Source organism: Schistocerca gregaria, chromosome 1, assembly GCF_023897955.1.
Source record: "Schistocerca gregaria isolate iqSchGreg1 chromosome 1, iqSchGreg1.2, whole genome shotgun sequence".
NCBI lineage: Eukaryota > Metazoa > Arthropoda > Insecta > Orthoptera > Acrididae > Schistocerca > Schistocerca gregaria.
In genome coordinates this window covers 373343062-373367561 of record NC_064920.1, presented here as the reverse complement: position 1 = coordinate 373367561, position 24500 = coordinate 373343062, and the positions used below count along the sequence as shown (strand labels likewise).

Below are 24500 nucleotides of genomic sequence, written 5' to 3'. Positions count from 1 at the left end.
TATTTATTTATTTTTATTTATTTAGTCCTTCAAATCCTATATGTATAGAATATATAAAAGGATATTGGACATGGTTAGGTATTTACAAGATAAAAATACGGTTTGTATTGCAATGCTAAGGACTAGATAGTCAGGTAATTTAGCACAGATTCTTAAATACAACAAACATCACAGGCAACATACAAAGTAGAATATTAATAATGCATCTTTACTTTTGTTGTTTGGCTTTTATATATTCTGTCAGACTGTAAAAGCAATGCTCAATTAAATATGCCTTTACTTCAGCCTTAAAACTACAGAGTTTACCTATTGATTTAATATGTTTAGGTAGGTTATTGAAAATCTTTATCCCAGTATGTAAAGTGCCTTTTTGGCACAATGATGTTCTCACCTGTTTCACATGAAGGTCAGATTTTTGCCTTGTATTGTGTGCATGTATATCTTCATTTTTTAATAAGATATCTGCGTGTCTATCAATATATTGTTTGATGAAAACTGATGTTTCGTAGATAAAAATGCAAGGAAGAGGAAGAACACAGTTTTTTGAATATGGGTCTGCACGATTTCGTATTGTTTACCCCTTCAATAATTCTTAGTATTCTCTTCTGCATCCTGAAAAGTTTAATATTTGTTGTTATATTGTCCCAGAAGATTATGCCATATTTAATTACGGAATGCACATAGGAGTAGTATACATTTAACAGGCTGGCTTTGCTGCAACAAGTTTTTAAGATCCATATAATGTAAAAGGTTTTGCTTAGTTTTCTTTGCAAATATTCAATATGTACCTCCCGTTTTGTGTTGTTCTGGAGCCAGAGTCCCATAAATTTAGTGCTGTTAACACTTTCAAGAACTCTGTCCCTAAGTTCTATTTCTATGTTTGGGTGGTGTCTTCCTTTTACATTATAGAAGTTCAGTGCTACTGTCTTTTCTTTGTTTATAATTAGCTTGTCATAGTTGAACCACTGTTCTACACTGTTCATTATTTGTATAGCGGAGTCTTTTAGTTTTTCTTCTGTTTTACCACTAATAAGGAAGCTTGTATCGTCTGCAAATTGGAGGGTAGTTTGGCAATACTTGTTGTACATAAGATCATTGACGTAGAGGAGAAACAGAATGGGTCCTAATACTGATCCTTGAGGGACACCATATTTCACATTTTTCATATCCTGAATAGAAGTAGCTGATTTTGTTATGGTCAGTATATTGCACTTCAACCACCTGTTTGTGACCACATAGGTATGTCTTGAGCCACTCATTGGATATACCTAATTCCTAACTGGTCAAGCTTCTGCAGTAGGGCATTATGGTCAATGACGTCAAAAGCTTTAGATAAATCAAGACGTATGCCTGTCACAAACTCACTTGCATCCAGTTTAGCATAGATTTCATTAAGAAATTCAAATATTGCACTTTCAGTTGAATAGCCTTTCCTGAAGCCATGTTGTGAAGGAGATAGAATTTTATTTTTATTTAGGAAATCGGACAATCTCTTATAAAAAACATTTCTAAAATTTTAGAAAATACAGGCAGTAGGGCTATTGGTCTATAATTTGAAACACATTCTGGATTTCCTTTTTTGAACAGTGGTTTCAGCTTTGCTGTTTTCAAGCATGAGGGGAAAGTTCCTGATGCACATATGTGTCAAGGGTTCAGCTAAGGCAAGACAGCATTTTTTAATGATTGCATCTGGTATTCCATCCATTCCACATGAGTACCCTGTTTTCAAGGTTTTTATAACTGATAAAATTTCTTCAGAATTTGTGGGTGAAAGGAACAAAGATGTAGACACATTTCTCACACTATTGCATGATGGAGGTGATATTTTGTTGTGTTCTTCCAGTCCACTCACCAACTGTTCACTTACGTTTGCAAAATATTTGTTGAAGGTCCCTGCAATTTCTGTTGGGCAAGAAATCATTTGTCCTTCATAACATAAGTTCATATTTTTATATTTTTTAGTTTCACTTGTTGTTTGATTTTTTTATAGCTTCCCACATAGCTTTAGATTTGTTTTTTGAATTTTCAATGTATTTGTCATTTGCCATTGTTTTAGCTTTTCTTACAACATTTTTGAGGATCCTCTTGTAATTATTCAGGTACAAATGAAATTCAGGAGGCATGTGCTGTGTCTTTGCTATAGTGTGTAATCTTCTTTTCTCTGCACAAGATATTCTAATACCTGTTGTGATCCATTTGTTCTTTTTGAAGTTAGGTTGACATTTTTGCTTTTTTAATGGAAATGCAGCTTCAAAGTATGACATGAAGATTTCCATGAATTTTTCAAACTTTTTGTTAGTATTTTCACAAGTATACACTTCATACCAAGTTTCTTCACTTAGTCTCAGTACAAAAAGGTTTATTTGTTTGTTAGTGAATTTCCTTGCTTCTTTTACAAGTTCCTCTTTCTCAGTTGTTTCATTTGGGGGTGTGCAAAGCAATAAACTGTGCATAGTGATCACTAAAGCCAGTATTAAGATTTCCGGCACAGAAATTGTTATTTACATTTGTCTTTATTAATATCTGATCAATTGTTGTACTAGTTGTTGGTGTAACTCTTGTAGGAGAGTCAATGGTGGTTTTTATGTTATATGTTTCCAGTAGGGTCATCAAGCTTTGCTGGTCTTTTGAGATTTCTTGAAAATCTATATTAAAATCTCCACATATGATCACTGTTTTGTTGAAGTTTTTTATAGTATTTAAAGCTGCTTCTAGTTGGTGACAGAAATCATTTAAGTTCCCATCAGGGCTCCTATATACACAGATTAATTTTAATGCAGAGTACTAAGTAGAAATATCTACAATTGAATATACAGCTTATTACAAGTAATTAAAATAGTGTGGTACATAGTTCACATAGCAGAATACATATGAGATACAGACAATATTGATAAGACACAATAATTAATTTATCTTACTAAGTAGAAACATTTACAACTGAGTAAACAGCTTATTGCAAGTAGTTAAAAGTTTGTTTCAAGATATTGAAATGCTTACCTTGGTTTTTACTGGAAGGAGTCAGATAATCAGGATATATGGAAAGAGATTTTACCCTGGTTCCTTCTTAAATAGATCTTGGCACTTTTCTTCTGTTCTGATACAATTTTTAATCTCCAGCAAAATTTAAAAATTTTAAGACCCAGATTTTATGAAGTCAGTGATTAAATTTCAGGCTGCAGGTGTACACAAAACCAATCCTCAGAGCAGTAAACAGAGACACTGAGGTAAATTGTCAAAATATTGTTTGTAAATATTCTATTATTAATCAAGCTGGACTCAAAACATGAACCATATAATTCTTAGGATGCCTAAATTTACTGTATTTGTTGCAGTAAAAGAGTTCTTTTTCATCCACATACTTTTGTTAAGTGCATTATCTGTTGTACTTACCCAATTTGCCTTCATGTTAATCTACAGCTATACTATGTGAACCACAGTGAAGTGCATGTCAGAGGGTACATTCCATTGTACCAGTTATTAGAACTTTTCCTATTTCATCCAGATGGAGAAACTATCTTAGAGACTGCCTGTTCAGTTGCTTTGCTCTCCCATGGGTCAGACAAATCTGTGACCATTCATTCTGACCACCTCTGTACACATCTGATTTCCCCTGACATTCCTCTTTGGTATGGATCCCAAACATTTCTAAATACAGTAAATAAAATGGATTGTGATTTGATAATCTGTGGTGACTTCAATATTGATTTGCTCACGAATTGTGGAAAAAGGGAGACCATTTTGAACCTTCCAACATCCTACAATTTAAAGGCTGAAGTAAAAGCAGCTACCCGAGTAACAGAAACTTGCCAAACAGCTCCTGATCAGTTTCTAGTCAAGAAGAGTGTACACAACACCTCACTAAAAATTTTCAATCTATCTTTTAGTGACCATTTTGCTCAAATATTAAGCATAAAAGTACAAGGCAGTATTATTAACATGTCTTTCAGAACAGCATATTGAAGTTATAATCAGCTTAATGTAACTACATCAACAACTTATTACAGAAAGAAAAATGGCCAGGAGTGTACAAAATGAATGACATAAGTGAAAAATTCAACGCTTTCATTGATACATTAACCCATTTCTTTGAACTTGCATTCCCACTGAAAACATTAATCTTACGGGGGAACTCTAGAACAAACAGCTGGATCTTCACCTGAAGTACGCGCGTACTATAAAAAATACTCCGAAATATTAAGAAAAGTAATAAAAGCAGCAAAAATAATGCATAATGATAAAATCATTTATAATTCAGCTAATAAATCAAAGGCTATCTGGAGTGTTATAAAAAAAGAATGTGGAGAATACAGACAATCTTGCAAAAATATAACACTATCACATAAAAATAAAAAAGTAACAAACCCCTTAGAAGTAGCCAACACATTTAACAACTTGTTCACAGGTGTTGCTGATAATGTTACAATCAAACTTTAAGAGCACCCAAGCAAATGAATATAAAATAAGTCCATGTAGGGGATCTATGTACGTCAGTTCTGTTTCACAAGATGAAGTAGCTAAAGCAATAAAAGCACTAAAAAAAATCCCAAATCGGCAGATATTGGTGGTATATCTGCAACAATGTTAAAGAAGAGCACATCAAACCTAATTGAAGTACTCACACTCTTATGTGACTGCTCACTTCAGTCAGGCACTTTCCCCGATGTGTTGAAAAAAATCAGAAGCTATTCCTGTATATAAAAAAGGGGATCAAGACAATGTAAATAACTACAGACCCAGCACAATTTCCTCGTGCATCTCTAAAGTACTGGAAAAAGTTATGTATGACAAACTTATGAAATTTATAAATAAAAACAGCATCCTATGTAATGAATAACATGGGTTCAGAAATAAGAGGTCAATGACAACTGCTGTCTGAGTGCATCAATTCCATCTTAAACCTGATTTTTTTTTTGGGGGGGGGGGGGGGGGGAGACAGGAAACAATAGGAGTTTTTATTGACTTGTCAAAAGCTTTTGACATGGTGGACCATAAAATTCTGCTATCTAAGCTTGAAAAATATGGTATTCGAGGTCTGTCCAACAAGTGGATCAGTTCCTTCCTGACTAATTGTAAGCAGGCAATGTGCATCAAGCACACAAATATTGAACTAAAAACTGTAATCACTTATCTGACTATAAACAAATATGGTGTACCCCAAGGATCAGTAATGGGACCCCTTCTGTTTCTTCTGTACATAAATGATCAAAGCTTAAATGGTGATGCGCACAAATCATATTTGCAGATGGCACCACGATTCTACTAAAAGGAGACGACAATGAACAGTTACAGCAGACAGTAAACGTAGTCACAAAACAACTTAGCAGCTGGGCACAGAGTAATCAGCTTGTAATAAACAGTAAGAAAACCATTGCTCTAAAATTCCACAATGTTCCTAACAAGGACATGTTTATTCCATCAGTCTCTATCAATGACGAACCAGTTGGTAACAATGCAGAAACCAAATTCTTAGGACTTTGGCTGCAGAGTAACATCATATGGAATAGTCATATTGAATATCTCAATGCAGAACTGAGCAAAACATGTTATGTTCTTTGTTCATTAAAATCATGTGCTGTAGTGAGAAAACAGTATTGAATACATATCATGCCTACTTTCGTTCTCGTCTTAGATATGGGGAAACTCGAAAACAGCTAATAGCACTTTTAAACTACAAAAAAGGGCCATTAGAATCTTGTTTGGGTGCAAGCCTAGAGACTCTTGTAAACCCCTGTTTAAGAAATCTGGTATTCCTCCATTACTATGTGTATACATTATGGAAACCCTTTTGTTCTTTAAATTAAATGTAATAGGTAAGGAAGGACTGGAGACTTCAAAAAAAACTGTGATATACATGATCACTTTACCAGACAAAACAGAAACTCAAATCAGCTCAGCACTGTGCCAAAAAAGGTAATTTTCATTTGGGAGTTAAGCTTTATAACAAACTTCCTGAAAACATAAAAGCTATCACAGAGGTCAATACATTTGGAAAATCTCTAAAGTCATATTTACAGCATCACTGCTTTTACTCCATTGAAGAATATTTAAGTTTATGAAACATGTTATATAAATACTTATGTGTAAAGTGTATTATTGTGACCTTAAATATGTATGCCTTGAAACAACTTTCAGCCTGTATATTTATAACTTGACTTGTCCAATGTCTTATGCATAAGTTGCTATGTAGACAACAGGACCAATAAAAAATAAAATACAATACACACTTGCGCAATATTCTACGAGGGTTTCACAAATGACTGCTTACAAATCTCCTTCATAAACCAATTGAGTTTCCCTAGTATCCTTCCAATAAACCATAGCCTGCTGCCTGCTTTATCCATGACAGAGCCTACATGATGCTTCCACTTCGTATTTGTACGGTTTTACAGGTTCGAACTGTGACTCACTAATATATTCATCTTGCATTTGTTTGTGTTACTTAGTTTAAGTTCACTATATACTCACATGCTGACCAATATGAGTAAGTCTGTATTCCGGTCTTTCTAGTTCCACGACTATTGTGTTGCCCACTAATTAGCTTAGTTTTGATATCTGTAACTGGTGCATTATGTTTGGCTAGAGCACTGATTCACATTTGAAGCACAGGTTCACATTTGTGGAGATGTTTTCTGTGTTTGTTTTGAGTTTTCCATGAAGTAGTTGAGTCTTTACAATCTGATTCCTTATCTTCAACTTATCATCATGATCATGATGGAACGGCTAGAGGGATTAGTAAACTTCTTAACTTTCAAGCATAACGAGGTAATATTAAGTGGCTATATTAACAATCTACAATCCCTAGTACAATTTGCAACAAGAATTGTGGGAGCCAGCAATAATGCTATTGACAACATTTTTTATAGGCCTACATTTGTTCAGGCTGGAAAGTCATAGTGTGATTCTCTCAGTTAATGACCTCACAGACCACAATGATTAATTGCTGATGGTAAGTATCAGGGTGCATAACAAAAATATTTGGAAACTGTAAGGGTAATAAATGAAAACGAATTGAGAAATTCAAGAAGAATTTGCATAGTACAGACTGGAAAAGTGTACTCTATGTGCTGGTGTTAACGAAAACTGTGTTGTTTAACTGGTCAAACTGAAAACTTCTTTTCTAAGAACTCAACTAGTGGAAACAGATTAAATGCATCTTGAACATGAGTTACAAATGGAATCAGCATATCATGCAAAGTTGCAAGAAGGCTCTCCTTGACATCAAGGGACACAGATGTTGAGAGGATTAAATCACATTACAAACTGTACAGTAAAATTGCAAGCAAAATCATCAGAGCCTCAAAATGTATATATGTTCTAGGAAGAAAAATAGCTCCTTTGATAACTGTTTGGAATATAGTTAAAATGAATAGGGAATACCATACTGGAATAAATTTATTTAATGGTTGATAGTGAACTGACCATAGAGAGCCCCAGCCCCCAGTATTGCAGAAACTTTTAAAGAAATTCTGTCAGTAAAAGTTATTTAGATTTGTTTCTTAGAAATGTCATCCAAAATTATAAAATTCAGGTTGGTCTTACCTCTGTAAAAGAATTGGTAAGTGTCATTAAGTCTTTCAAAAATGAAATGTAATTGTACCGTAGTTGGTAGTAAAATAATGAAATAAATGGTAACTGAAACCCTCAGCTGCCGACAGGTGTTGTTGATTTACCTCGATGTGGACTGGACAGCTGTCCACATCGAGGTAAATCAACAACACCTGTCGGCAGCTGAGGGTTTCAGTTAGTCACCGTTTATTCCAGGGAAAAGCTGCACGGTCATCAACAGTATTCTGTTCTTTTGAGAACAGTTACTGTCTTCATATATATATATATATATATATATATATATATATATATAATGAAATGTTTTTCACATTAACCTAGACGTGCATAGAATTACTTATGTAATGAATTTTTTCACTGTGGTTCCTTAGAAATACTTGTACCCACTATTGTTAGTACATTTTACTAAAAAGTAGACTAAACATTAGTTTCTCTCATCATTATAGCCAATATTTTTGAAAAAAATCATCTACAGTATAAGGGATGACGCTCAAAGAAACCAGCCATGAGTGCAGCCTGCTCTCCACTTATGCATGAATTGTTGCCCGCCTTTGCCAGATACAGCAGCAAATAAATAAACATGTAATAATTAAATGATAAAGACACAACAAATAAGCTAATGTGAAGGTCACAACAACTTTGAAACGGTAAGTGACAGTTGGCGGGTGACAATGAGCAATGTAGTATTTGGGGCAAGTTCATGGGTCCTCCTGTGCTTTATGCACAAGAAAACATGCTGAGTGGCAAATATTATGGAATGTAATATTTTATGAACAAATAACTTGCTAATATGATTGCCTTAATCATATTAGAAAGTTGTTTGTTCCTCAAAATATTACAGTCAGTAAATCAGAAATTACTGCAGTTGTGGCTATTGTGTGAACAGTGATGTACTCAAGCAAAAGGTAAAATATTTTGGAATAATAGAAGCATGGACTCATGTTTTTTGTTTATTTTATAACTTCAAAATGCCTTTTTCATGTTGCAATATTCCAGCAAGTAAAAGGCATTTTGAAGTTATAAAACAGACATTTATATACAGTACTTGGGGCAGAAAATGACTACACAAACAAACTTGTTATGGTTTTTATCTATCTGAATGGTAGATAGCAGAGACTATTGGTACCATGGTATTTCATAGGTATAGGCACTCATTGGAATGTGGGCCAGACAAATGCCCATTGAGCAGGACATTTATACATTGGCATTTGCCATGGAGTTCGTCCAAAGCTGTTTTAAATGCCCAAAACCTGGGCAGTTATAAAAAAAGTGTTGTTCAAAGTTTTTAATGCTAGAATGTATAACTCGCTAATTAAAATAGTAAGGGATGGGATGGCACTGTTGCTGACAGCTGCTTAATGTAACACACTTTAAAATTTATGTCATGATTATTGAAGAAAAACAAAAATGCTTCATTGTCATATGCAACTGACTATAGTTTTCAGTTCTTCATCTTTTTACATTTAACTGCACTGCTGTAAAGACAAAATGAGAACACTAACAAAAAAAAAAAGATTTATTAACATGAAATTGATGCCCAAGACACTGGAATCGTTTCATTCCTTTGCTAGTCAATTCATAGAGAATCAGCTGTTCTTGGAATTGGGATCAACACGTTACACATTTGGCATCCCTAATTAAAATCATTATGGATAAACTTTTTTTTACTCTAATACCAGCTATTCTAAGTAAATATTAATGATATTACTGTTATTGCAAATGGGAAATGAAATTTTGAGTGAGCAACTACTTCCCAGGTAGAAAGGAATTTTGTGTGTGTGTTCTACCCCTCTTGCAGTTAATCATCTTGATCCAGCAGTACAACACAGTAACCTGAAGCCCATAGAGATGCTTAATGCAATAGGATTCATGGCACAGCAAAGAACAGTGGACTAAATGTTATTCAGGTTAGATAGTGCTTGGCTGTTTATTGGGACAAACAAGGACTTTTGTCCAGACAGTTTGTGTGGGAAGGAGTGGGTCCTCACCCTCAGGAAGATAAAAAATCATTGTCTAAGTCCTCTATTGTGGCGGTCAAGTTTAGAAGGAACTTGTGAACTGGCAGAAGTTGTAAAGATTTTGGGTGCACATGTTACATCTGCTCCTACAGAGCATTCCTTCAGCACTCTTAAGAGGGATCCACATTAAAAAAGAAACACACTCACATCAGAGAGAGCTGAAAAACTAACAACATACCTCTCGTATAACAAAGTTAATAAATGCAGTATGAAAATGACCTAAGCCTGTTGATCCCAAGGAAAAACACATACTGAACAGTCCAAGCAAAAACACAACAGAAAGGAACCCAATAGTCAGTGTGGAATCAGATTCAGGTGAATCTGAGACAGTCAGAATGTCATGATTCTTCTTCAACTTATGAAGATCAAGAAACTGACTGGAAACAATTTTTTTTTCTCTGTAGTACAGTATAAGTAAAATTACTTCCTACAGGGTAGCTACTTAATATAAACTCTATTTCAAAATTACTTCTAAACTTGAGTGAGCGTTATTTCCTTTTTTTTTTTATGTACTACCCCAGAAACTGACCTCATCAAAAATGTAAAAAGTTACTGTATGTTTACAGTCCAGTTTATTTCCCCTAATAACTGTCCCCAAACTCTGAAGCAGCTTAGCTTGGTTACCCAACCACTAATGAAGCAGTGTTGCAAAACACCTTTCCAATACAAAATATCAGCTTAGATTTTTTTTCTGCTGCTTATCAAATAATCTTTAAACTGCATAAATACTTGGGCATTTATGAATTTTGGGCATTTATGAATTTTGGGCATTTATGAATTTTGGGCATTTATGAATTTTGGGCATTTATGAATTTTGGGCATTTGCCCCAGTTTATAAATGCCGAGGCATTTTACACCATTAGTCACTCAGAATATGAAGCAGACAAATGCCTTAAGTTATTCCACAAGTGTCTGTTTTTGGGCACTCTATTGTTTTATTTTATGTAAATCATTCAGAAGAAGCAAATACTGTCCTTTGTGCTGTTGATACAGATGTAGGAATAAATAATAGTACCAATTCCCTTGGTGAAGGCAGCTGATGAAATGTTCAAAAATATTAACAGAGGGTTGAAGACAAATGTATTGGCAATAAATTTTCACAAAACTCAATACATATAGTGCAATACTTTCATAGAACTCCACAAGCTATAAATATAGGTCTCTCAAATAAGGAAACAGAAAGTGTTAATTCTTTGGGACATCAAGTAGATAATAATCTTAATTCAAAAACCCCAGTGCCAAGAATTACTGAAGCATCTTGCTTTGCAACATTTTCAGTGCTTGTGATTACTGCTATAAATGGCTGTGTTGGGGTCTGGAGCATCTTGCTTTGGCAACATTTGCAGTGCTCGTGATTACTAGAATTAGATTAGATTAGATGTACAGAGCCGTGCTAGGGTCTGTAGACCTTTTGGGCTGAAACTTTGGTGAAGACCCTACAGTGGAAATTTTGTGAAAGCTAACCTGGGAATATACCATTTTAGAGCTGTTTTCTTATTAAAAGCCTATAATGTAACATTTAAGATTTATTAACTAATTGTGTAAATTAGTTTTGCTGTACAGTTGATGATTTATTAAATTAAGAAGATTAAAAAATGAAGTAACTACTACCATTAAGGTATTAAACACTAGATGTTGTTTATTGTTGTGGACTGCAGTCCAAAGGCTGGTTTGATGCAGCTCTCCATGCTAATGTATCTGTGCAAGCCTCTTCATCTCAGAGTAATTGCTGCAACCCACATCCTTCTGAATCTGCTTACTGTATTCATCTCTTGATCTGCTTCTACAAATCCCCCCACCCCCAACCCCACCCCATGCTTCCCTCCAGTACTAAATTGGTGATCCCTTGATGGCGCAGAATGTATCCTTCCAACTGATTCCTTCTTATAGTCAGGTTTTAGTATAAATTTCTCTTCTCCCCAATTCTATTCAGTACCTCCTCATTAGTTTACTGATCTACCCATCAGTATTCCAACTTTAAAAATAAAATAGTGAAACTAGAAGGAAAGATGCTTGTTAGGCAATTGCAAGATGATAAAAGGGATGTAACACCAAGAAAATTTTGATTATAAGTAGTTCAAACTTAATACTTTTCGAACCAACATTAAAATGAAAATTACATATTATCTTATTGACTGATTTGTTTACACCTACAGTTCATACTAGTGAAGTTACTTATAATATAGGGATGTTTCAATTAGTAATGCAACACTTTTTTTGTTGTCAGGCAATTTCAGTTGAAAAAAATGCAGAATTTGTTATGGGAAATTATCGAATATTCCTACTTCAGCCCCTATAGTTTCATGAATGTCCCGTAGGTGGTGGTGCTATATGTAGCCTTCAAGATGGTGTCTGTAATGGAGGTGTATTCCAAGCAGAGAGCTGTCATTGAGTTTCTTTTGGTGGAAAACCAGAGCATTTCAAATTTCATAGGTGCCTGCAGAATGTCTAAGAGACCTGACAGTGAAGAAAAGCATGGTGTTGTTGGGTGAGGTGCCTGTTATCATCACAGAAAGGTTGTGCAAACATCTCCGATCTCCCACGTGCCCTCCGGCCACACAAAGTTATGACTTCTGCAATTATGGAACGTGCAGACACCCTCGTTCGAGGTGATTGAAGAATCACAAACATCTTGCTGTGCAACTGGGTGTGTCTATTGGTCGTGCTGACACACTCGCCCACCATTGGGGGTACTCAAAGGTGTCTGTCTGCCCATTGGGTTCCTCACCACGTAACAGAAGACCATAAAGAAGAATGATGGACCATCTGTGTGGAACTGCTTGCACATTATGAGGCTAATTGTGACAATTTTTTGTTGATCATCATCACAGGTGATGAAACTAGTGTCCATCACTTTGCACCAGAAACAAAATGGCAGTCTATGAAGTGATGCCATTCCACTTCTCCTCTGATGAAGTAGTCCAAAGCCGCACACTCAGCTGGTAAGGTCATGGTGGTGGTTTTCCAGGACTCTGAAGGGGTTATTCTGTTTGATTTCCTCCCTTATGGTGCAACAGTCAACTTTGAAATGTATCACACTACCCTCAGGAAATTGAAGAAATGTCTTCAATGCGTTTGTCACCAAAGAAATGCAAACAGACAACTACTTCTCCAAGGCAATGCAAGGTTTCACACAATTCTGTGTACCTACAGGCTCACAAAACTTCAATAGACTGTTCTTCCTCATCCACCCTACAACCCAGATCTTTCACCTTCCAACTTCTCTCTCTTTGGCCCAAGAAGGATGCACTCCACAGGAAGCATGTCTGTGGATAATGGGGGGCAGGGTTATTGACACAGCAGGACATAGGCTACGTCATCAAACAGTGGAGTGGTACCATGCAGGCCCTCCCAGTAAGGTGGCGTAAGGCCGTTGAATTGAACGGAGATTATACTGAAAAATAGGATTTTGTAGTCAAAAGAGTGGGGAATAATATGGTGTGTTGGAATCCTGAATAAAACCAACCTGCTTCCAGAAAAAAAAAAAATGTGTTGCATTACTTATTGAATGCCCCTTATATTTTCACAAGAAAAGGGTCACAGTTGTAGCTTGTCCTTATTATGATGTCACAAATAAGGAAGTTGTTATCTGTCAGACACTATGGGTATTAAGACATCTTATACATATCCTAAAATATCATAACTTTATTCATTATCTTAAAATAGATCTCAAGAATCTGAATCTGGTGACAGAAAGTTATATATATTTTCTGAGAAATCAGATTCAGTTTCAACTGCAAATATTCCATTAATCATTCTTTTAAAAGTCATAACAATTTTGCAAAATGAAGTTCCACATATTTTATGATGGCTGCTAGGAATTTGGCACAAGGGAGTGCGAAGTTTGAGAGATGAAAGCTGATTCATATCAGTTGTCTGCTAAAAAGTTGTTGTATAACCTCATAAAAAAATGTCTATGTCTTGAGTGATTATAAAAATGCAGGCTCCAAGGCTGCAGCCTAGCCAGCCTGAGCATATCTGCATATCTTTATTCACTAATGTGTTACAGAATCATTTTGGGGGGAAATTTGATGTACAGGGGCAGTATTTACAGAATACAGAGCGTGATGTAAGAATTATCTCTGATGTTAATCAAGAACATCTTGCAGGTAGAGTATTTTGAGAGAGAGAGAGAGAGAGAGAGAGAGAGAGAGAGAGAGAGAGAGAGAGAGAGAGAGAGAGAGAGAGAGAGAGAGAGAGAGAGGGGGGGGGGGGGGGGGGGGGGGAGGGGGGGGGGGGGCAGTTGCATTTCCTTTGTCTTTACTATGAACATAACACTAGGACTGAAAGCAGCATTTACATACAAAGCCGTCAAGGTATTGATGGACATGCAGAAAGGAATCGGGTATACGGGTACAAATATCTTCAAAAAACTACCAGAGCACATTAAATGTTTTATGTAGATAACATGCTTTATTTTAAGACTGATTTAAAGGACTTTCTATTACGCAACCTCTTTTCTGTTGGAGTGTTGCGTCATCGTCACAGCTGTTGAGTCTTGTACCAAGGGACACATTGCAACACAAATGCACACGTAGATTAACACGGTTCTTTACTTACATGAAAAGATAGCTACTGCTTAACTTTGAGTCCATGTGCTGTACTACAGGCTCTTCCATAATAGACGTCTTGCAAACAATATTGGTTATCTTGTTATTACTCTGATCTGGCCCCACTACACACTGTCATAGCCTAAGCTGAACTATGCCACTCCTTGAATGAATGACAGATGCCAACCTGGAATAGTGAGTTGAGTTTGCAGTTGAGTTACTGACTGAGGCCCTCCGGCCAGTGGCAGCGATCTGAATACCTGCGGTCGAGAGGGCATTGGCAGCATGTTGTTTGTGAGGGTATCTTTGGCCTCTTTCCTGATAGGTGCGCTTGACCCAGCACCTACTATTGATCGTGATGCTATATCTTTGCCGATTGGTGTGTTGGCGACAGCTTATGCCAGCACATTCCCCCCCCCCCCCCCCCAAAAAAAAAAAAAAAAAAAAAAAAATACTGCACCGTTGTTGTGTAGGGAGGATGCAAATGACAATGGAGGGATAGGGGAGGGCAGGATGCTGGACATAGAGATGAACCGGGAGCAGTGACTGGAGGATGGCATACTCCTGCCCATACCCCGCCATCTGGCTTGTGAGGCAACAGGAGCATCCTCTGGGAAACTGCTGCCAGGGCACACATTAGGCCTGAGGGCATGTCCTGAGGTGATGATGGTGAAGATAAAGACAGTTCACATCCATTGGGTCAGCGAGCAGGGACAGTGTGGGCAAAGGCATATCATCCATCCAATCCTCTGGGGTGAGGTGGTGGCACCAGCGGCCAGCTGCGAAGACCACGGGGGTCCCATGAGGCCGTGAATCTGGGGGAAGAAAAGTGGCAGAATCACAAGACAAATGACATGCTCGAATTTGGTTCTGGTGGCATTGCTGCAGAACATCACGACCTGCAATCAAGTACATAAAAGAGCCAGTGTGTTCCTGGATCATGCCTCTCCCAGCACTCATTGTTGACATAAACCGTGAAAAGAAAAAGTCATGTGGTGCAAAGCGATACTTGCAGACCATTCGCAGCACTGGATGCTGCAGTGGGTTAACATGAGTAGCAGTGTCCGATGGCAATGGCCTTGCAGAAGGTCCACCAGTGATGGTCCATCTCGTGGGTTTGAGCAATAGGAGGCGAGATTGAGTTGCAGCACCTGTGCCCATGTGTGGGTGATGCAAAGCTTGGCCATGTGTTGTTTAAAGCTGCGCACAAAGCATTCTGCTTCTCGGTTGGACTGCAGATGAAACAGACCACTGGTTAGATGACAGATGCTGTTTCGTTCATAAAACTGTTCAAATTCACGTGATGTAAACTGTGGTCCGTTGTCTGACACAAGTGCTTGTGGCAAACCTTCTGTGTAAAGTATAGAGGACGACACCTGAATGGTGCTATGTGATATAGTAAAAGCCATGGGCACCACAAATGGGAATTTGCTAAAAGAGTCTACCAATGCGAGCCAACGAGTATTCAAAAATGGTCCTACAAAGTCTATTTGCACTTATTGTCATGGTGATTGAGACTTAGGGCAAGCTGAGAATGTCTGAGGCGGATTGTTTTTCCATGCATGCAAAACACTGTGACATCTTCTGTTCAATGTGGGCATCCATGTCCTGCCATATACAGTGCTGTCACATTAACTGTTTAGTGTTTAGTGTGTATAGTTAGTCCTTGATGGAGCAATTGCAACACATCCTTTTCCAGCATTTTGTGAATAAGCACACGCTTTGTCCACTGTCATTTTGAACTAGAATCACACCTGTTTAACTGAAAGGTTGTGCCGACATACAAAATATCAGCGCATAACTGAGTTCTGGATACTGTTCAATGAACAAGGCCAAGACCTGTGAATTTAATGCAACAAAATCTTGAGATCTGGGTCTGCTTCTGCAGTCTGTGCAATTTTTTCTGTAGTGCAAGGGAAAATATTCCAGCAATTCAGAGTCCTGCGCATCAATTTGCCAACAAGATGCGGCAGACTCATCAGAGTCTGGGTCAATTGGAAGACGAGATAGGGTGTCTACATTGCCATGCTTTACCATAGATCTGTCCACAATTTCATTCTGAAACTGCGAAAGCAACAAAGCCTGATTTGTTAGCTGTGAGTGTAGGAACTGGCTTTGATGGATGAAACAAGGATTGCAAAGGCTTGTGATCTGTCATTAAATAGAACTTGTGTCCATACAAATAGTGATGGAATTTTGTCACACCATACATAATAGTGAGAACTTATTTTTCTATTTGTGTATAATTGTACCGAGTTTGAATTAACAACTTTGAGTCAAAAGCAATGGGTCTGTCTTAAGCTCTAATTCTGTGTGAAAGCACAGTGCCGATTCTGTAGGAAGAAGCAATGATGTGCAAAACTACTGGCTTGGCAGGGTCAAAATCCACTAAACATCTGTCACTAAACAAAGCATTTTTGAGTTTCTGAAATGCATCTTGACATCCTTTAGTCCACACAAAAAGTACATTTTTGTGATACAAGTGATGCAATAGAGCTGCGATCTGAGCAGCATTCAATATGAACCGAATGTAGTATGTCATCTTGCCTAGTACTGACTGCACTTCACGCACATTGCGAGGGACAGGCAGGTCGTGGATTGCAAGCAAATGAGATTGGAGGGGGGTGCATACCCGGACTGTCTATCATGTGACCTAAGTAGTGTAGTTCAGTTTGAAAAGAGTCACACTTTTTGAGACGACACTTGAGTCCTCTTCTGCTTCAGACAACACTCGAAAAAGAGTACGCAAATTGGCAATGTGTTCCTCTGGTGTACAACCCAAGATGACAATATCGTCAAGGTAGTTTGAACAAAATGGCACTTGTGCAGTCTGCTGTTCCAAGTAACGTTGAAAAATGGTGGGAGCAGAAGCAATGCCAAAGGGCAAACACACATACTAGGACAGTCCTAAGTGTGTATTTACAATAAACACTTTCTGTCATTCTTCATCCAATGGAATTTGCAAGTACGCTTCACGCAAATCAACCTTAGAAAAGTGACATCGTGCACCAAGTCTGCCCATGAGTTCCACAAGGCGAGGTAACAGATAAGTGACAACTACGGTTTGTTAGTTGACTGTAAACTTGAAGTCAATACAAGTGTGAATGCAAGCAAAAGGCTTAGGCAACAGAACGAGAGGACTTGCCCATTGACTAGCTTGAATGGGAGCAATTATACCATTATTGTGCAATTCTTTCAATTCACTGGCTACTTTGTCTCTTAAGGCAGCTGGAACGGTGCAGATCTGGAAAAACTTAGGCTGTGAATTGTCTTTCAATGTAACATGAGCTACAATGTTATTAGCTTTTCCCATTCCTTCTGAAAATAGTTCAGGAAATTCTTTAAGCAAGCTAGCTACATTGTCTGGTGCAAAAGCAGATACGGACAGTACGTTGTCATGGATGCTAAGTCCAAACAAATCAAAGGCATCCAAACTGAATGTGTTCTCACTGTCTCTCAATTTCAACACAGTAAAATTCGCTGCAGTAGTGTGAGATTTGTAAGTGGCAGGTAAACTACACTGTCCAAGTGATAGAATTTCCTGTCCATTGTAAGCGGTTAGGTACTTATTAGACTTAGAAAGGTGTAGTAAGCCTAACTGTTAGTATGTGCCACGATTAACCAAAGTTACTGAGGTACCTGTGTCTAACTGAAAGTTCACACAATGGCCACCACTCGTAATGAGATAAAAAGTTTGTTAGAATGTCGCTGCACAGCACTAGGGTGAGGAGGAGGCACAACTTTAATCTTACTTTGGTCAGAACCTGTCATAGGTTTATAAAAACACAGCATTCACTGCAACTGCACGAGCCTGTTTTTTCTGGGAGTGGGCAAAATTGGTGTTTTTGTGCCGTTGCAAACAGACTGCTTGGACATGGCCTTCTTTCTTATATGTCTAACACATTGTGTTATGTGATGGGCAACCCTGTCTTCTATGGTGAGCAAAACATCTAGGGCAAGACTTCACTAAGTTCACAAGTTTTTTTCACATGCATACAGGGCTGTCTGCATGGTTGTGTACGAAAATGTGCTTGTTGTTGTGGTTGCTTGGAATGATCGCAAACAATGGGCGACTTGATCCAACAAATCAGGGCCTGGTCAAATTTATCAGCCGCTATGGTACCCGAGTCATGTTGCTCTAAGATTTTCAGTACATGGGGAAGTGATGGATCAGAGTACTTTAAGATCTGTTCCCATATTCTACTATCTGGGACACTGAATGTTATTGCTTCTCTTGTCATGAAATCACTGTAAAATGGACTTCCTGGTCTTAATACTTCGTTAATGCATTGATTACTTTATCATAGGTGAGTTTGTCGGGAGAAATGGTTGGGAATAGTTTTTGTATTAACCTGAACCCCAGGGACCTTGCAATAGAAGGAACTTTACAGTACCTTGAACACAAGGAACCTGACAATGTGTTTGAAACTGGGTCAGGTATTCAATCCATTCATACTCTCTTTCCTTAAATTGCAGGAACATTGGTATACTGGTCAGCAGCACTTGTTGGGCTTGTTGGTTGGTTGTGCAGCCAGTAGTTGTTCTGTTGTCAGTAATGCTGTGATTTGTTGGTTCTGAAACTGAAAAGCTTGTGCTAGACTCACTACATTGGCTGTCTGCAGCTGAGACACAGGGGCAGGGAATGGTGGGGGCGGGGAATTCATGGTCTACACATATCTGTTAACGCAAAAAAGCAAGAAAATCCTCTGAAAAGAGAAATTTTATTAGTTTCCAGCTCCCTTCCTGGAATACATGCAAGAACACAAAAATAAATTAGCAAATGGAAATGAGCACCTTTGATAGCTAAAACACAAAAAAAAAGCAAGCAAAATCTTTGATCACCATTAAATTATCCTCCTCCCAACTGTTGTGTCCACATCGCCACTGTAGAGATGTGCTCCAAGGTAGCAACATAACACAACATAATAGTCCTCTTGCAGACAATATCAATTATCTTGCTATTACTCTGATCTGGTCCTGCTATGTACTGTCATAGCCTAAGCTGAACTATGCTTGTCCGCAAATGAATGACAAACGACGACCTGGAGTAGTGAATTGAGTCAGTGACTGAGGCCCTCCAGTCATTGGCGGCAATCTAAATACTTGTGGTTGAGAGGGCTTTGGCAGCGTGTTTCACTTGCCAGTGTGTTTGGTTTCTTTCCAGATAGGCGTTTCTTTCCAGATAGGCGTGCTTGATCCCGCGCCTACTATTGATCTTCACACTATATCTTTGCCGACTGATGTGCTGGCGACAACTTTTGCCAGCAAAAAGAGTATCTTCAAAGAAACTCTTAAATTTAAATGTTTTAGTTTATTTTAAATTATAATTAACACTATAATACAGAGGTCTTTGGTAATTTTAATTCATTTCAATGTATTGCACTTGAATTAAATGTACAACTGTGACTTGTTTCCCCATCCCAGAACCCATCTTCCAGTGCAGCTTTCTTCCATTTGAGAACAAATATATTACACAGAAGAGCAGTGAGTAATTAATATTGTGGCACAGGCTTTAAACAGGGAGGGTTTCTGGCTGGGAGTTGGCAAATGTGGACTTAAACTGAAATAACCTTTATTAACAAACATATAATATAACATAATAGCTCAAATGATATAATAGAAACTTTGACAGTTAACATAAATGTTGTTGTCTTCAGTCCTGAGACTGGTTTGATGCAGAAGCTGCATGTCCTCGGGAAAAATTACGGCTGTAGTTTCCCCTTGCTTTCAGCCGTTCGCAGTACCAGCACAGCAAGGCCGTTTTGGTTAATGTTGTAAGGCCAGATCAGTCAATCATCCAGACTGTTGCCCCTGCAACTACTGAAAAGGCTGCTGCCCCTTTTCAAGAACCACACGTTTGTCTGGCCTCTCAACAGATACCCCTCCGTTGTGGTTGCACCTACGGTACGGCCATCTGTATCGCTGAGGCACGCAAGCCTCCCCACCAACAGCAAGGTCCATGGTTCATGGGGGGGTTAACATAAAACAAAAATAAAAACTACACCACCTAGGAATTATTATTTAAAATGGGTACAGCACAAATAATAATAATAATAATAATAATAATAATAATATCTGTAGTAACCAGGAGTGGGGTACACTATCAAAAGCTTTTTGGTAATCAATGTATGCGTAGTGTAGCGACCTTTGTTTAGTTTTATCAAGCTAAAACAAAACAAAGATCGCTACACTACGCATACATTGATTACCAAAAAGCTTTTGATAGTGTACCCCCACTCATGGTTACTACAGATATTGAAAATATACAAAGTAGATCCTAAATTGATACAGTTCCCAAACGTAGTAATGAAAAATTGGAAAACCACACTTAATATCCAAATAAATTCAAATAATATCACATCACAGCCGATACAGATTAAGCATGAAATATACCAAGGAGACTCATTAAGTCCTTTCTGGTTCTGCCTTGCTCTGAACCCACTATCCAACATGCTAAATAATACAAATTATGGATATAATATTACTGGAACATAACAACCCAAGATGACACATTTGCTATACATGGATGATCTAAAACTACTGGTAGTAACAAATCAACAATTCAACCAACTACTAAAGATAACGGAAGTATTCAGCAATGATATAAATATGGCTCTCGGAACAGACAAATGTAAGAAAAATAGCATGTTGTTGTTGCGGTTTTCAGTCCTGAGACTGGTTTGATGCAGCTCTCCATGCTACTCTATCCTGTGCAAGCTTCTTCATCTCCCAGTACCTACTGCAACCTACGTCCTTCTGAATCTGCTTACTGTATTCATCTCTTGGTCTCCCTCTACGATTTTTACCCTCCACAGTGCCCTCCAATATTAAATTGGTGATCCCTTGATGCCTCAGAACATGCCCTACCAACCGATCCCTTCTTCTGGTCAAGTTCTGCCACAAACTTCTCTTCTCCCCAATCCTATTCAATACTTCCTCATTAGTTATGTGATCTACCCATTTAATCTTCAGTATTCTTCTGTAGCACCACATTTCGAAAGGTTCTATTCTCTTCTTGTCCAAACTATTTATCGTCCATGTTTCACTTCCATGCATGGCTACACTCCATACAAATACTTTCATCAATGACTTCCTGACATTTAAATCTATACTCGATGTTAACAAATTTCTCTTTTTCAGAAACGCTTTCCTTGCCATTGCCAGTCTACATTTGATATCCTCTCTACTTCGACCATCATCAGTTATTTTGCTCCCCAAATAGCAAAACTCCTTTACTACTTTAAGTGTCTCATTTCCTAATCTAATTCCTTCAGCATCACCTGACTTGAGTCGATGACATTCCATTATCCTCGTTTTGCTGTTGTTGATGTTCATCTTATATCCTCCTCTCAAGACTCTATCCATTCCGTTCAACTGCTCTTCCAAGTCCTTTGCTGTCTCTGACAGAATTACGATGTCATCGGCGAACCTCAAAGTTTTTGTTTCTTCTCCATGGATTTTAATACCTACTCCAAATTTTTCTTTTGTTTCCTTTACTGCTTGCTCAATATACAGATTGAATAACATCGGGGATAGGCTACAACCCTGTCTCACTCGCTTCTCGACCACTGCTTCCGTTTCATGCCCCTCGACTCTTATAACTGCCATCTGGTTTCTGTACAAACTGTAAATAGCCTTTCGCTCCCTGTATTTTACCCCTGCCACCTTCAGAATTTGAAGGAGAGTATTCCAGTCAACATTGTCAAAAGCTTTCTCTAAGTCTACAAATGCTAGAAACGTAGGTTTGCCTTTCCTTAATTTTTCTTCTAAGATAAGTCGTAGGGTCAGTATTGCCTCACGTGTTCCAACATTTCTACGGAAGCCAAACTGATCTTCCCCGAGGTCGGCTTCTACTAGTTTTTCCATTCGTCTGTAAAGAATTCATGTTAGTATTTTGCAGCTGTGACTTATTAAACTGATAGTTCGGTAATTTTCACATCTGTCAACACTTGCTTTCTTTGGGATTGGAATTATTATATTCTTCTTGAAGTCTGAGGGTATTTTGCCTGTCTCATACATCTTGCTCATCAGATGGTAGAGTTTTGTAAGGACTGGCTCTCCCGAGGCCGTCAGTAGTTCCAATGGAATGTTGTCTACTCCGGGGGCCTTGTTTCGACTCAGGTCTTTCAGTGCTCTGTCAAATTCTACACGCAGTATCGTATTTCCCATTTCATCTTCATCTACATCCTCTTCCAATTCCATAATATTGTCCTCAAGTAGATCGCCCTTGTATAGACCCTCTATATACTCCTTCCACCCTTCTGCTTTCCCTTCTTTGCTTAGAACTGGGTTTCCATCTGAGCTCTTGATGTTCATACAAGTGGTTCTCTTATCTACAAAGGTCTCTTTAATTTTCCTGTAGGCAGTATCTATCTTACCCCTAGTGAGATAAGCCTCTACATCCTTACATTTGTCCTCTAGCCATCCCTGCTTAGCCATTTTGCACTTCCTGTCGATCTCATTTTTGAGACGTCTGTAATCCTTTTTGCCTGCTTCATTTACTGAATTTTTATATTTTCTCCTTTCATCAATTAAATTCAATATTTCTTCTGTCACCCAAGGATTTCTACTAGCCCTCGTCTTTTTACCTACTTGACCCTCTGCTGCCTTCACTACTTCATCCCTCAAAGCTACATATTCTTCTTCTACTGTATTTCTTTCCCCCATTCCTGTCAATTGCTCCCTTATGCTCTCCCTGAAACTCTGTACAACCTCTGGTTCTTTCAGTTTATCCAGTTGCCATCTCCTTAAATTCCCACCTTTTTGTAGTTTCTTCAGTTTTAATCTACAGGTCATAACCAATAGATTGTGGTCAGAGTCCACATCTGCCCCTGGAAATGTCTTACAATTTAAAACCTGGTTCATAAATGTCTGTCTTACCGTTATATAATCTATCTGATACCTTTTAGTATCTCCAGGGTTCTTCCATGTATACAGCCTTCTTTTATGATTCTTGAACCAAGTGTTACCTATGATTAAGTTGTGCTCTGTGCAAAATTCTACCAGGCGGCTTCCTCTTTCATTTCTTTGCTCCAGTCCATATTCACCTACTACGTTTCCTTCTCTCCCTTTCCCTACTATCGAATTCCAGTCACCCATGACTATTAAATTTTCATCTCCCTTCACTATCTGAATAATTTCTTTTATTTGATCATACATTTCTTCGTCATCTGCAGAGCTAGTTGGTATATAAACTTGTACTACGTAGTAGGTGTGGGCTTTGTATCTATCTTTGCCACAATAATGCGTTCACTATGCTGTCCGTAGTAGCTTACCCGCATTCCTATTTTCCTATTCATTAATAAAGCTACTCCTGCATTACCCCTATTTGATTTTGTGTTTATAACCCTGTAGTCTCCTGACCAGAAGTCTTGTTCCTCCTGCCACCGAACTTCACTAATTCCCACTATATCTAACTTTAACCTATCCATTTCCCTTTTTAAATTTTCTAACCTACCTGCCCGATTAAGGGATCTGACTTCCACGCTCCGATCCGTAGAACGCCAGTTTTCTTTCTTCTGATAACGACATCCTCTTGAGTAGTCCCTGCCCGGAGATCCGAATGGGGGACTATTTTACCTCCGGAATATTTTACCCAAGAGGACGCCATCATCATTTAATCATACAGTAAAGCTGCATGCTCTCGGGAAAGATTACGACCGTAGTTTCCCCTTGCTTTCAGCCGTTCGCAGTACCAGCACAGCAAGGCGGTTTTGGTTATTGTTACAAGGCCAGATCAGTCAATCATCCAGACTGTTGCCCCTGCAACTACTGAAAAGGCTGCTACCCCTCTTCAGGTACCACACGTTTGTCTGGCCTCTCAACAGATACCCCTCCGTTGTGGTTGCACCTACGGTACGGCTATCTGTATCGCTGAGGCACGCAAGCCTCCCCACCAACGGCAAGGTCCATGGTTCATGGGAGGAGGAAAAATAGCATAGTCAAGGGAAAACACACTAAACAAGAAGATTAATTATTGGATAACCACAGCGACTGCATAGAAGAGATGGAAAAAACAGATGCCTATAAATATCTAGGATACAGGCAAAGAATACGAATAGATAATACAAATATTAAAGAAGAACAAAAAGAAAAATATAGACAAAGACTAACAAAAATACTGAAAACAGAAGTGACAGCAAGAAACAAGACAAAAGCTATAAATACTCGTGCTATACCAATTTTGACCTATTCATTTAGAGTAGTGAAATGGAGTAACACAGAACAAGAAGCACTCAATACACTTACACGATCACAATGCCACAAATATAGAATACATCACATACATTCAGCAACAGAAAGATTCACATTAAGCAGAAAGGAAGGAGGAAGGGGATTTATCGACATAAAAAACCTACATTATGGACAG

The 24500-nt window shown here is 38.1% G+C and overlaps 1 protein-coding gene across 1 annotated transcript in view; it reads left to right on the top strand.

Moving 5' to 3' along the window:
• LOC126347063 (carbonyl reductase [NADPH] 1-like) overlaps positions 1-24500 on the top strand; it is a 72848-nt gene that overhangs the window by 1314 nt on the left and 47034 nt on the right. The gene's annotated exons all lie outside the window — the stretch shown is intronic.